A 14,918-nucleotide genomic window follows, 5' to 3' on the forward strand; every position below is an offset into this window, starting at 1 on the left:
TAAGCTATAGGTTGTGCATAGCTCTGAACAATAGTAATATTACATAAACAATAGGCTGAGCACTTGTTTGTGATCTCTTAGGTGGTGCACCAAGGGGCCCACCTATGTGGCCTTAAGTGGGCATGTGAACTGTATGGACTCACACACACTGAAATCACACACATCACAAGTGATGATACATCAATATAAAATTTTATCTCTCAGCGACTTAAATTTCTTTCACAAATGAATAAAACTGGGAGTGATGTGATGTGATGTGATGTGTGTCTGCATGAGACAAACTAAATGAATAAGAAAAAATGGGATTTTTGTGAATTAAAATTCTGACTCATCTCTCAACCATCAGTTGAAATTACTCTGTGTGCTGCAGAAACAAGAAAGAAAGATCCACAAATAAGGAGAACCAGGTGAGGTTTCTTACAGTGGACTACACATCATTAAGGGTCACAGCAAAACTGATAAAGCTCATGTAAATATTTCTCTGGAAACACATAAGTGTTACAATTTAGGAGTATTTCAGGTGTAACATAGAATCTTAAAAATCATACCGCATTTGTCTCTCATTAGATAAAGTGTAGGGCACATCAGATCATAACCTAGTTTCTGCCCTCTTGTCACAATCTTAAACATGATCAGTTAAAATGTAGCATATAGACCTCTGTACACCCCAAGTGTCACTAGCTGATGGGTCCGCTTAATGGAGACAGAACAAATCTGTCTTAAGTCAGTTTTATATCCATAGGTGCAATAAATTTACTTTATCTCATCTCAGTGGCCATGAGAAGGCACAGTGAGGGAGGCACTTTGACCTCAGGAACTGCAACTTTTTGCCCATTTACCTAATCCATGCTTCCTCCCACTGAATCATGATCCCATGCCCCAATAGCAAAGTGACAGCATTTGGAAATGACACAGTGCTGCAGAGATTCCCATGCAGGTATTTTTTCAACAGCTTAACCTGCAGCCCCTTTTCACTAAATTTCTGTTTGTTCTTGTATCTAGTACATTGATATACTCTTCCTTTATCACTGACAGAAGAGAAAAATACCATTCATTATATTTGGTTGCTTATCTCCTGGATAAATGTGATGGGTGCCTGGAAAAGCGCACATGGAGTTGAAGTATATGAGGAATTTCACAGCCCAATCAAATGTAATCTTCACAATTGGTTTCAAGATCACATACAATTCTGTATCAGATACGTTGAATTCATTATGCAAGTCAACCATGAGAACACATTGAAACTATACCAGAGAAAAGATGTGGGATTCCCAAAGTGTAGAGCCTTCAAAATAATCCACAAGTGTGGAGTTCAGCTATAATGTTAAAAAGGTATGGACTTTAAAGATTATATCCCTCTCTTCTCTTTTTCATGTACCCAGAGTCTTTAAAATAGTTTTTGGCCTTGTTGTCAATCAGTCTGTTGAAAAACTCCATCTTCAGTTAAGCATAATAACATGATTTGCCCCTATTGACCCTTTATTTACATTTATACTCTGGCAGAGGGTATTCCTATTACAACAATAATTGGTAAGCCTCTGTACGAAATTTAATTTCTCATTGTATTTATTTTGTGAAATGTATGTGGGAGGAGATAATGTGTTCTCTAATCCTCCTTAGAAGATACATCCTCAGTATTTAACAGCAAACTTCTCCATGGTGCACATCTCTCATGTAACATTTGCCTCTGGAATTTGACACAAACCTCTTTTACTAAAAGGTAATATGTCAAAATGCACCACTCATCTTTAGATATTCTCTCTCTTTTCTATTATCTATTAATCCTATCTGGTAAGAATCCCAGACTGACAAGTAATACCCAATATTTGGTCAGATAAGTGTTTTTTTAAGCCACTTCACTAGTGAGTGAATTACATTTCCTGGCTTTTCTTCCAATTAATTTCTGCCTGGCATCTGCCTTCCTCACAGTTACTTTTATGTGGTAATTCAGCTTTGTATCACCTTAGGCAGTTTGTCGTAGGTATTTTACAGTTTTATTTCCAAATAGCGTAATCAAACAATAATGGCTCTGTCAATTTATGTGCAGTATGTTACATTTATTTACATTGAGGGCCAACTGCCAGTCCTTGCACCAATCACCTATACCCTGCAGGTTTCTACAGTTTTCTGGCATCACAACTTTCTTATAGACAACAGCATTGTCTACAAACACCCCCCACAGAGATAAGGACATCATCCACTAGATCATTTATACACATTTCTGTATACAGTAAACAGCAACTGTCATATAATAGTACACTGGGTGTCATCCCAATTTCATCCCATTATGAATGATGAGTTCTACCTGCTAGGCAGTTCTGAATCCAATTGTAAGTCTGGACCGACAATCAATAAGCTTATATTCTGTTCACTAGGCAGCAGTGCAAAACTGTTTCAAATGCCTTCCAGAATTCAAGGAACACAGCATTAATCTGGGTGCAGCTGTATGTGCTATAGAGCACTCTGGATCTGACGATGAGTGCGAGTGGAATTTCATGAAATCTCTGTATGCAAAATTCCTTTTGATTTATATGGAGATTTTCATTCTCCAGCAAAGACATAATACATGAGCAACAACATGTTTCTTAATTATCTAACAGAATTATGTCATAAATATGGACCTATAATTATATGGGGTGCTGAGAACCATAAAGGACTAAAGCACATCATCGTCACTGGTGAGACTGGAGCGTTTATTCATGTGTCTGACAATTTCTGGTCTTATGGTGAGTCGAGATTATCTGTGTTATAGGCTCACATTGTATACATGAACATTCACAAAAAGCTGTCTTGTCAGTTTCGTTGATATTGGAAAAGATTAGTATTTAACATCCCGTCGGCAATAAGATCATTGGAGAAGGAGCACAAGCTCAGATTAGAGAAAGATGGAGAAGGGAAGGGCACTTGCCTTAAGCAATTTAGGGAAATCACAGAAAACCTAAATCAGGATGGCTGGAAGCAGATTTGAACCTTTGTACTCCCGAATGTGAGTCCACTGTGCTAACCACTGCACTATCTGACTGTTTCTTTGAGATTTCCTTAAATGTAGGACTGATTATGGTGTGCTTTAGGCACTTATGGTTCTCAGTGCCTCATGTGCATCTGTCACAAAACCATTACTGAAAACAGAAATTACCTGCACTTTTCTTTAATACCCTGGAATTATTCAATACTCCAGAAAGAATCATACAGGTATCTTAAAAATCAGGTCCAGATGTCATTCCTCTGTTGAGTGGTTTTAGTTGCTTTTCTATTCTGTGACCACTTATCTCAAAATCTGCCATTTCAACATTTGTGTCATGGTTTAAAGAAGAAACTATATTTAAATCTTTAATAAGAAAGAAATTTCAGAAGACTTAACTCAGTATTTTGACATCCTACCCTTCATCTACTGTTCTGGTGTCAGTATGGTCATATGACTGACTGAATTTGTGGTTTTGATCTATTTACTAATTGTAAGAAAGACCAAAACTAGTTAAGATTTTTCATCAGCTCGTCTGTAAAAAATTCTTTCAAATTCAATTAATGAATTTCACATTGCTCTCTTTATGCTCATTGGGACTTCATGCAGCTTATATATGTGATGAAACTCTTCATTTTTGTAGTAAATTTGTGGGTTGGCCACCGGAGGCTGCCCGTGGAAGGCATGCATGCAGCGCAGTCTTTGCTGCGCCATCTGCTGGTGGCTCACGCATTTATATGCGTGAGCAGTGCTGACTGACTCCTCCTCTGTGTTCTGCCAGTTGTGTCGCTCACACCATTTTTTCTGGGTCTTGTTATGTGTGCATTCGCAACATGTTTATTTTTGTTATTGTTCAGATGTCTGTAAGTAAATCGATATTTGTGTTGCTTGGATCAGTTTCATGCATTACTTGGTTACATCATTGTATCAGCCTTATTTTAGCTATGTTAACTGTTTCGAAGGATTATCTAGCTGGCTGCTCAAAGTAATTGTCAGAAAGGAATTCCACAACAATCTGTCCCTGGCACCAGTTTTAATTCCATGACTTCTCTCATTCTACAGGAGGTGGACTGAAGACTCTTCCTATTACAATAGCATGAACAGGAAACTAACTAACAAGATATTCCAAGTGAAGTATTTGGCCACTACAGTTTCTGAGGGAGGTGGAGCATACCTTTGCCACATTTGACTCACCTTTAATGTTTATCTACACCCATATCATTTCACATTTGGAATCCATTATAACCTTATAAAATACTACCGAGTTTTTTATGGCAATAAATATGCTATCATCATCATCATCATCATCATCATCATCATCATCATCATCATCAATGTCTAACCTCTCTTGCAATATACACTGAAGCACCAAGGAAACTGGTATAGGCATGTGTATTCAAATGCAAAGATATGTAAACAGGCAGAATATGGCACTGCAGTAGACAATGCCTATATAAGACAAAAAGTGTGTGGCACGGAAGTCAGATCAGTTACTGTTGCTACAAGGGCAGGTTATCAAGATTTGAGTGTATTTGAGTGAGGTGTTACATTCGGTGCACAAGCAATGGAACACAGCATCTCAGTGGTAGCAATGAAGTGGGGATTTTTGCATAGGACCATTACACAAGTGTACCGTGAATATCAGGAATACAGTAAAACATCAAACCTCTGACATTGCTGTAGCCAAAAAAATCCTGCAAGAATATACCAATGACTACAGATTTCAGTGCTGGGCCATCAACAAGTGTCAGTGTGCAAACCATTCAACAAAACATCATCGGTATGGGCTTTCGGGGCCGAAGGCCCACTTGTGTACCCTTGATGACTGCACAACACAGAGCTTTATGCCTCACCTGGGCCCATCAACACAGGGCTGTTGACGACTGGAAACTTTGTGCCTGGTCAGATGAGTGTCATTTCAAATTGTATCAAACAGATGGATGTATACTGGTATGGACACAACGAGATGAATCCATGGACCCTGCATGTTCAAGCTGGTGGAGCCTCTGTAATGATGTGGGGCATGTGCCATTGGAGTGACGGAGGACTGCTGATACGTCTAGATAAGACACTCATAGGGGTCACGTATGTAAGCATCCTGTCTGATTACCTGCATCCATTCATGTCCATTGTGCCTTCCGACAAACTTTGGCAATTCCAGCAGGACAATCTGACACCCCTCACATCCAGAATTGTTACAGAGTGGCTCCAGAAAGACTGAGTTTAAACACTTCCGCTAGCCACCAAACTCCCCAGACATTAACATTATTGAGCCTATCTGGGACGCCTTGCAATGTGCTGCTCAGAAGAGATCTACACCCCCTCGTACTCTTACGGATTTATGGACAGCCCTGCAGGATTCATGGTGTCAGTTCCCTCCAGCACTACTTCATATATTAGTCGAGTCCATGCCATGTCATGTCATGTTGTGGCACTTCTGCGTGCTCAAAGGGACCCTACACAATATTAGGCAGGTGTAGCAGTTTCTTTGGCTCTTCAGTGTATATTTCTGTGTTATTCATTTCCAATTTCAGCCAGTTTGCTGTTTCTAGTGGTGCCTTTAATAGGCAAGACCAGTTCTGGGATCTTACCATGGATACGGCCACAATTAAATAATGCCATATTAACATTTTCTCTCTCTCCTATATACAAGGACTGAAGTGCTCCTCTCTGATTAACATAGCTGATCTACTGTGCACTCTGCTGCTTCCTAGTTATTTGAATCTTAAAAGGCCATGTTGCTTGTGGTGTAGTTTTATTACACCAATCTGTCAACAATGATATGGAATGCCACTGGCTGTTGGGTTAATAATAGGCTGTGTTCATCCAGCACCATGAGATGTTAATGGGTGGCAATTAGCAATTAATTAGCTTCACCACGAAGTCCATAAATGATGCTTGCCTTGTATGTTCCTGTGGCAAGCTTAATCATCTCATGGTGAGCATTACTGAAGATCGTAGGACATAAATGTCAACATCAGCCTCAAATCATCCATCTATATAAAAGCCTGGACGGCCAAAAACCTTGTACAACTGGGGTAGTGTCATTTGGTCACCTCACCATAATCTATGTCTGGAGCACTTCAACATAGTCAGTGTCTTTAGTACTTCATACCTGCTGTGTGTGACACACACAGGACGTTACAAGGACAGTCACTCATTTGGACTACAAATACAATAAAAAGGACAACAATAATTTAAAAAAAAATGGTTCAAATTGCTCTGAGCACTATGGGACTTAACTGCTGAGGTCATCAGTCCCCTAGAACTCAGAACTACTTAAACCTAACTAGCCTAAGGACATCACACACATCCATGCCCAAGGCAGGATTCGAACCTGCGGTCGTGCGGTTCCAGACTGTAGCGCCTAGAATCGCTCACCCACTCTGGCCGGCGCAATAATTAAAAGTCATTACTGTAAAAGTGGAAGAATTGCAGAACAGAAGATTTGCTCACAAACAACAAGCATTGATAAGTGGTTGAGACATGGAAAATACACCAATAATTGCTACAGCAAACACATTTATGCTTAAGACATGTCATGGAGCATCACCATGTCTATGACACAATGTCACTAATACAATACCCAGCAAATAATTTGAAAAGTAAGGTACCTATGAAGGCTGGTAGCCATTTATATCAGCTCTATTTGAAGATCTGTCTTATGCCATTATTCCTCCAAGAAATAACACAGAACTTATTTATATAAAAGAAGTACCTACAAGTAGTTGTCTACATTGAAAACCTTATTGTAATGGCAACTTCAGGAGAGTGAAAGTATTGATGGTTGAACGCTACACACACACACACACACACACACACACACACACACACACACACACACTGGAAGCCACTAAGTAGTTACTTGGATTCTGTAGCTGAGGTTAGAGTGCCCAGGTAGGACAGGTGCGAGGACAGTATGAAACATTCCTTTTCATCTGTCATCTTGTAGCTTTGGTAGCATCTTGTTAAGTCTCACTCACTCATGGCCACCACCAGATACCATACACTCTTAGCAGCATGCTGTTCACAAGAGAAACCACGCAATATATTACTCTGTAGACTTCCTCTGAAACATTTGCTGGTGGCTGAAGACTACTACTGTGCACAGCTACATATAAACCATCATGCTCACTAATGATCGTCAGCCTCACTCTGAACCATAAAACAGGATTCAAATGGTCACTACTTCTGTACTACTAACCAGTGCTCTGTGGCAGTTCAATTACTTTCAATAAAACTCACAGATATGACCATGGAATTTGAAAACGAGCATCACAAATAGCCACTGCACCATCTCTAACCAGTTTCTAGCATCTCCTCTACAAACAACACGGAATAACAATCTAAAGCTAAAAAGGATCAAGATACACGTAGGAGGTCCACACTTTAAATTTCTGATGGAGCTCAACTTAATCCTCTAATAACCCTCACCAAGTATGCCTCATTGTTATCAAACATCACCTCCAGTAAGCTAGTTGCTTCATGATCTGCTAGATGGCCTCTTCATGAAAGTAACACTCAGTTTGAAAAAAAGCAATTAACTAAGCCTGCACACGGGAACGCACCTTTGAAACTTCCTGCACAGTGAGAACTGTATTGGTCACAGGCTACTGACTTCCATAATACACACTGCAATATCACCTCCACACCAGAGGGCTTTGAATGTCCCACAAAGGCTGCTGTCTAACTCCTTGATTTTCCTAGCTCCAAACTGCTCTGTGAAATTGTTTTAACATACAGGCCTTGTGGCCAATCAGCCTGTAGAGCAGAAGGTAGCACTTTAGACATCCTGTAAGGTGCTGCTGCCCACCCACACATTTAGAAGTTTGTTCCAAAAGATAAAGAGTAGTAGGAAATGCCAACCATTCTTTGAACACAATGCACCTCTGAAAACAGCTAGGTCATGCTAGACCACCACCATTTAGCTGAATTGAGTGAAAACTGGCTCTTTGTCTCTATGCTGGGGAATAGCCCACCCACCTGCCACTCACCCCCCCCCCCCCCCTCCTCCCCATTTCTGCAGAAACTGTAAAACAAAATGTCATTCACAATAGCAACCAGCAGTAGCCGATGGGCAATGCTAAGAAATGATTTGTTACAGATACCAAGACATGCCACTTTTTAAAGAACAATCCCTATATTCACCTCAACCAGTTTTGAGAAACCAGAGAACACGTCTCTTCTGTGTGGCCAGGCAAGGTTTGAAACTCTGCTTCTCACAAATTCAGGCCCATTATCTTCACCACTATGCCATCTCCTTCTGTGACTGGATTAGACTGATATGTGTAATTTACATAAATGACTACTTCACCTTTACTTTTGTCCATACTGACGACATTTTTTGTGAGTGACATTATGATAACTGCATAACAAGGGAAAATCCTTCCTTGTTTTCAAGAATGCCTCCCTCCACACATCTGAAAAGACTCCAGTCACACTCTGTCGATTAAAATCAGCCAGGATGATACTGCAGCTAATAATAATCTGTCAAATTCTGTCAGTCCTAAGAACAGTCATTAGGCAACATACAAAACAATCTAGATTGAGACATGGGAACTATATTCTTCAGTTCTTTTGAAAAATTGATGTTCTAACCATCTCTCAGAATTAATGTGTGAAAGAGATCAAATTGGATCCAAGTATTTTGCTGGAAATACTGAAATGAATTATTGCACCTTAATCTAAGTGATGTCTCCAGATGCTGTTTGGAGACTACCCTGCTGCAGTAATGCAGCTTTTACTGACCAGGCATATTTGCCAAAAATCTTCCTAATGTCTTTCCATATCTTTGTAAAGATGGTGGAACAATCAATTGACTGCAAAAAACTTATCATGACCTCTTCTTGCTTTCACAAATTGTTCTTCATATCCTTACTCTGAATGGCTGTGAGGTTCTGTGCAGATGGTTGACATTTAAACCAATGAGGAGTTGTATGTATGACTCCAACTGCACAGTGACACTAATTTTGGCTTGGAACAGGCAGACTTTTAAGTCAACCCGAGAATATTTAGACATTGAATTACTAGTATCGTGAGTCACACTTTTCATTCAATCCTAAACTGCCAGTTGGTTGTACATAATTCTGTTAGTTTGTTCCGCTGAACATTCAAGGTGAAGGCTTCCTTACAGGAATTGTACAATTCAAGGGTAGAAGGGCAGTTTCTGTCACCTGTAGATCTAACTGAATCCAATTTGCTTTAGAATTACAGAACATGTTTTGTGCTCATTTATGATGATTGCTTGGAGACAGACAACTCTTTTGTGGAAATCACAATGCATTATTAAAGCTCCAATTGTGTGTAAACCAGCTGCCACCATTTATTTGTGATATCCAAGGCTTTATGCTGCAGACACCAGGTTGATGCCGTGTCTTAACTTCTGGAAAGCCTTGCTAAAATGCAACCTTCAAGTCTCTTGAGACACAGATGAGTGAGTCATTAAAAGTACCTCCTTTTCTTTCAATAGCAATAATTAAATTTTGGTGTCAAGGGCTTCCTCTGAATGGTTTGTTGTGTTTTACTTTTTAAGACACTTGGGGCAGAGGGATAATTTTGCCTATTTTCTGTGCTGGTTCAGCGTTGCTGTTTTTTCTGTCCCATGGGTCACCTGAACAACTGGAAGTTGATTTTATGAAATAACTAAGAACCATTAGTACTCTATGCAAAGTTAGGGAATGGTGTAATCTCCCAGGGCAGAATCCCCCAAGCTGCTTGCTAACGACTATTAAGCCTCAATATCAAACATCAGCACTTTGAAGTTGAGGTTCCATTTTGTGTATGTCTCTAGCATGATCTGGTATGGACTGCAAGTCACAATTCCCACTCCCCACAAAACACAGCCATTATGCTAGATAGTGGTCACTGAAACATACCCAGAACTGACAGCAATGGAAATATTGACCAGGATTTTACTTGGAAAACCTGTGTTTGCCAGATACAAATCAAGCCATCACTGACAAGAAACTCTGACATGCTCATCCAGGGAGGTCACACAGGTTAAGAATGTTATCCTAAATTATTTACAATGTAAGCAGTTTGCTCTTCTAGTTTCACTAGATAGGCAGGGAAAGTACGTGAGACCACCTTACCTAACTGCAATGTTTTTTAAGTTCTTTGTCTACTTTCAGGAGAAAAGTAACAAAGTAATTATAGTTTCTCTACGTTATAACCTGATGAACTAGGAGAAAAACTTCCTTTGCCTAGGATCAAGGTCCTAAAATGCTATGGTGAATGGCAATTGGTCTTGGTGCAATGTAATGAACCACAAAGGAAAGCCCCTCTCTTTCACCACAACAACAACTCAATAAAAATGGCATTTCTTGTAACAGATACTCTCACTATGTCTACAGCTATTCATTGGTTATGATATCTGATACACTGAAATGTTACAGTACAAAAATAACATGCAACATGACATGTTGTGTCATATGGAGTACTACAGCATGCAAAATGGCTTTCACTGATGACATGTTCTCTTTCTTCGTGATTCATTTTGATGTACTGAGAACTTTGACTGACTGCTTGAAGTCGTAAGCAGGACTAAACAAATTGTGTTGTGACAGCCTCAAAGTGTCTTTATCAATGTATCTGGTATCTTGTCTTGCATCAGTATTTCCAGCTTCAAGTGGTCTACTTGTATACATTCCATTTTAAGGGAATCTATTCTTTAATCTGGTATGCACCTGTACCATAGTGGAAGATTCAAGGGGTACAATTACATATTGTTGGTTGTAAAGTGTCTGAATGGCGCTGCTGAAAATTGCTGAAAGCTGCTTGCCTTCTGATACCATGTTTGCTGGAACACGAACTAATGGAAAATGAATATCTCTAAATACATGACCTAAAAATACCATATTTGCACAGAGCACTGATAGAGCATAGCAAAATCACAGATTAAAACTGTTATACCATGAACATAGTGAGATCCAAGTTATGAATATAATAGCATTTGCACTACATTGATTCCAAAGTTCTGACAATATTCAAATGCTCTAAAATTACTAGGAGACAGAATGGCTGGCCAGTAATTACCTTCAGGTTGCAAAATTCTAAGTACTGGCGATACACACACACATGGAGTAGGAAAACAAACTATCCTTGTTTTTGCAACGGATAGTTCCTTCCTCACAGAAGACTGTCCCAGCTTCTTTTCAGAGATGACCGAAGGACAGAGACAGTAAGGTGGATTAAGAGGAAGAAAAATGAAAAGTGAAATAAATAGCACAATTACAAAGAAAAAGGGAAGTAGAAAACAAGATGCAGTAAAACCCAACAGAGAAAGGGAAACATGAGAAAAGTGGTCTGAACTGTAGATGAACTACTCCACTCCCTGCAACAGTTTCACTCATTTTCCCCCAATGCAAATTCACCTGGTCCTTTTCCCAATTCAAAGCCCTTCTCTTGACACTGACCTTATCTCACTGAAGCTCGTATTCCAATCATAGTCCATATAAAACCAACCAAAGCAACAGTACCACTACTTTGACAATTGCCAAATGTTACACATCAAATTCTCCCTCCCTGTAGCCTAGGCATCCACAGCAAATGTATCTGCCCCACAATTAAATCTTACCACAAAACTTTTGGGTGGCCTCCTCCTCTCACCTCCAATAAATACAACTCCAGATTCCGCTCAGTACCACCCAGGGCTCAATAAATTACTCCTCCAAGTCCATGACTTAATCAAGTCAAACCCTGAAATCAGATCATCTCGTAATGACATCCTTGCCACAGTAACCACTGTTGCCCTCCTAAACACTAATTCCCTTGCAATACCATATGACATTCCCAGGTCATTACTGCTTTCCCCAAAGATTCTTACCCCTGCAGTCACTCCCCTTCTAAATCTGATCCTTTGCGCCCACCCATTACCATGTACTCCAGCCCTACCACCGATAAATCTGATATGAACACACAAAACCTTGCATGAGGTTCGGTGTATGTCTCTTTATATAAGAATGACCACAGAACTGTCCACCTTGTGGAAATCCGGTACTAAGTTTCTGAGCACGCTCTACAGTACGACTCAAAAGACTTGAATGCCTGTTCACTATACAGTGCTTTTGGAGCTTCTTGGTGAGCTCTAGTTTCCCTGAAATTCAGAGATGGGAACTTAGGCTTCAACATGTATTCGGATACTACCTCCCTCTTCAATTTAATCTTCATTCTTTTCTTTTCCTGTGGGCATATTTCTGTATTTATTTACTCAATTATTTAATCAATAGCTTTTTCTGTCTTCATGTCTCTCAGTCTTTTCTTTCTTCTTCCAGATCTACTTTTCCTCCCAGTTCTTAATTGTATGGGTCTTTTCACTTTTCATTTCTCTTCCTCTTTCTATGACCTCTGGACTGAAGCAGGCATGTTGCTTACATTAGTACGGTCTTTAACCTTATGTTCTTCCTGACGCTCCCCTGCTCCTCACAATACATCTATATCTACATTTATACTCCGCAAGCCACCCAACGGTGTGTGGCGGAGGGCACTTTACATGCCACTGTCATTACCTCCCTTTCCTGTTCCAGTCGTGTATGGTTTGCGGGAAGAACGACTGCCGGAAAGCCTCCGTGCGCACTCTAATCTCTCTACACCTACATTTATACTCTGCAAATAGGTGAGTCCTTTCAAATCAAATCTTTATTATCACATAACACACCTCATACAATCAAAGAATGTGACACAGGTGACTTCTCAATTCTAAAACTACATGCAGTAGGTCAGGACTGGGTACCACATGAAACATAAGCAATATCAGTTTGGGCTCACCACTCTATAGAGTGGAGGAAAAAGCTGAAGTGAATATATGCCTAATTGTCAGAGAATATTCACCTGACAACTCTTAGGAGAAATACCCAATGGTCATTCCATGATGGTACTTCAACACATTCAAACTACTATCTATACTGAACAGTTGTCTCTTCAAAAACAAATTTAATATGAAGCTTACACTCTCTTTGTGGAAATAAAGGAAGTGAAATGGCAAAATATTTTGGTGAAAAACCATCCTGTTTGCAATTAATGCTTTGTCTGAATGTTAGCTGAATTCTGTCTACCGATTCCACATCCTAAGTAGTAAAAACAAATATCCATTGCAAATCCACATACAATAAATAATTCGAGGCTGTGATACACTTGATAATGGCCAACAGGTCAAGAACGAAGTCGAAATAGAATAATCAACAGCCTATGCAAGAAGCACAGCTTGTGTATTAAACTACTGGAAACCTAGAAACAATGGAGTGGCTTCATTCCGTTGCAGCCTTCAGTGGTGCACAACCCAACAGGCCACACACCTCACTGCCACCCCACATCAAATCCAGGATTGTTGTTCTTCCGCACTATCTTTGTTATTAATCTCTTTCCCATTCCTATACATCATTGTTACATCCTTTCTCAAACCTTTCCTCTTACTTTCGACCATTCCATGTGGTATTTTCTCACCTCCTCTGCTATCTTTCTCTATCATCTTGTCCTTTCTTTCATCCATTTTATTCTCTCCTCAGCAACTATCTTATTTGCCTCTTTCTTCTTTTCCTTATACTCCTCTCTTGCTAATTTCGTTCTTTCTCAGGACCATAGTCTGAAGGCCTCATTCTTCTTTCCAACTACCTCTGTGGCTCTTTTCATTCCACCATGGTGTGTCCTCCATCATTTTCTGCCACCTGTCCTTCCGCATACAACTGCTGCAGCTTTTACCATACCACTTTTAAATTGTCCCCACTCCTCTTCTCCTGTTTGATTCATCCTTTGGTAACCATTCACTTATAATCTCCAGGTATTTTTCCTTGACTTCCTTTCCCTTCAGTTTCCATACTTCATGGTTCTCATGCTCATCACCAGTAGCCGACAGTCTCCATCCAATGCCTCAGATGGTAGTACCTATACATCTGTTGCATTCCTCTTCAATTCCCAATCATAAGCATGCAGTCCACCAATGATTTATGAGCTAGATTCCTGCTGTGCCATATAACTTTGTGACTCACACCCTTCCGAAACCAAGAGTTACCTATCGCTAAACCATTCTTCTTGCAGAATTCCAGCAATCTCTCTTCATTTCTACTACCCAATCCTCCTGCTTTCACCACAATTTCATACCCTTGTCTTTCACTTCGTACATGTGAATTCATGCCTCCCATGACTATTATCCTTTGTTCATTCAACTACCTTTGTACTTCTTCCTCAAAGTCCTCTTGTTGAGATGTGCAGCCCACTTGAGGTGCATACATCTGAATCACCTCCATACTTCTTCCATTTGACATTTTTCTGATCTTTATTATCCTGCCACTTATTCTATCTTCTTTTAGATTATCCCCTCACAACAATTCCCACTCACTCTTGTCCTCCTCCTCCATCCAAACCACAATACAATTTGTAACCTTCCCTCAGTTCTGTGCTGCCATCCAGTTTTTATCTTGTCTCTCCCATGCCCCAGATATGTAGCTTTCTCTTTTCCATCATATCCACTATCTCCTCTACCTTTTCTGTCAGCATTCCAATGTTCCGAGTTCCAATATGTAGTCTGTTTGTCTTGCTGGGCCATTGTCTTTTATATCCATCCTTTCCTAGACTAGTTCCTGTGCTCAAAGCTGGTTATTAATCCACCGTTGGTTACTTAGGTCTGTCCCCAGCTACACCAGAGCCCGGTTAGCTGCCACTTTTTGCAGTTCCTAAGAAACCAAGTTGGAAAAAACACTCTTGCACCACAATTCACAGATTGAGTCATTCCTATCAGTTGACATGTATATAAAATGCACACTCCACATTCCTTTACTGCATCCAATTAATAATATACTGACCACCATAAGCCTTTTGGCTTAGTCTCTCAAAAATGGCGTAACTGATGTACTCTCATATTCAGAACACACACACACACACACACACACACACACACACACACACACACACACACACACCATTTCACATTTTGACATTTTTCTGATCTTCATTATCCTGCCAC

Source organism: Schistocerca americana, chromosome X (assembly GCF_021461395.2).
Source record: "Schistocerca americana isolate TAMUIC-IGC-003095 chromosome X, iqSchAmer2.1, whole genome shotgun sequence".
Taxonomy (NCBI): domain Eukaryota; kingdom Metazoa; phylum Arthropoda; class Insecta; order Orthoptera; family Acrididae; genus Schistocerca; species Schistocerca americana.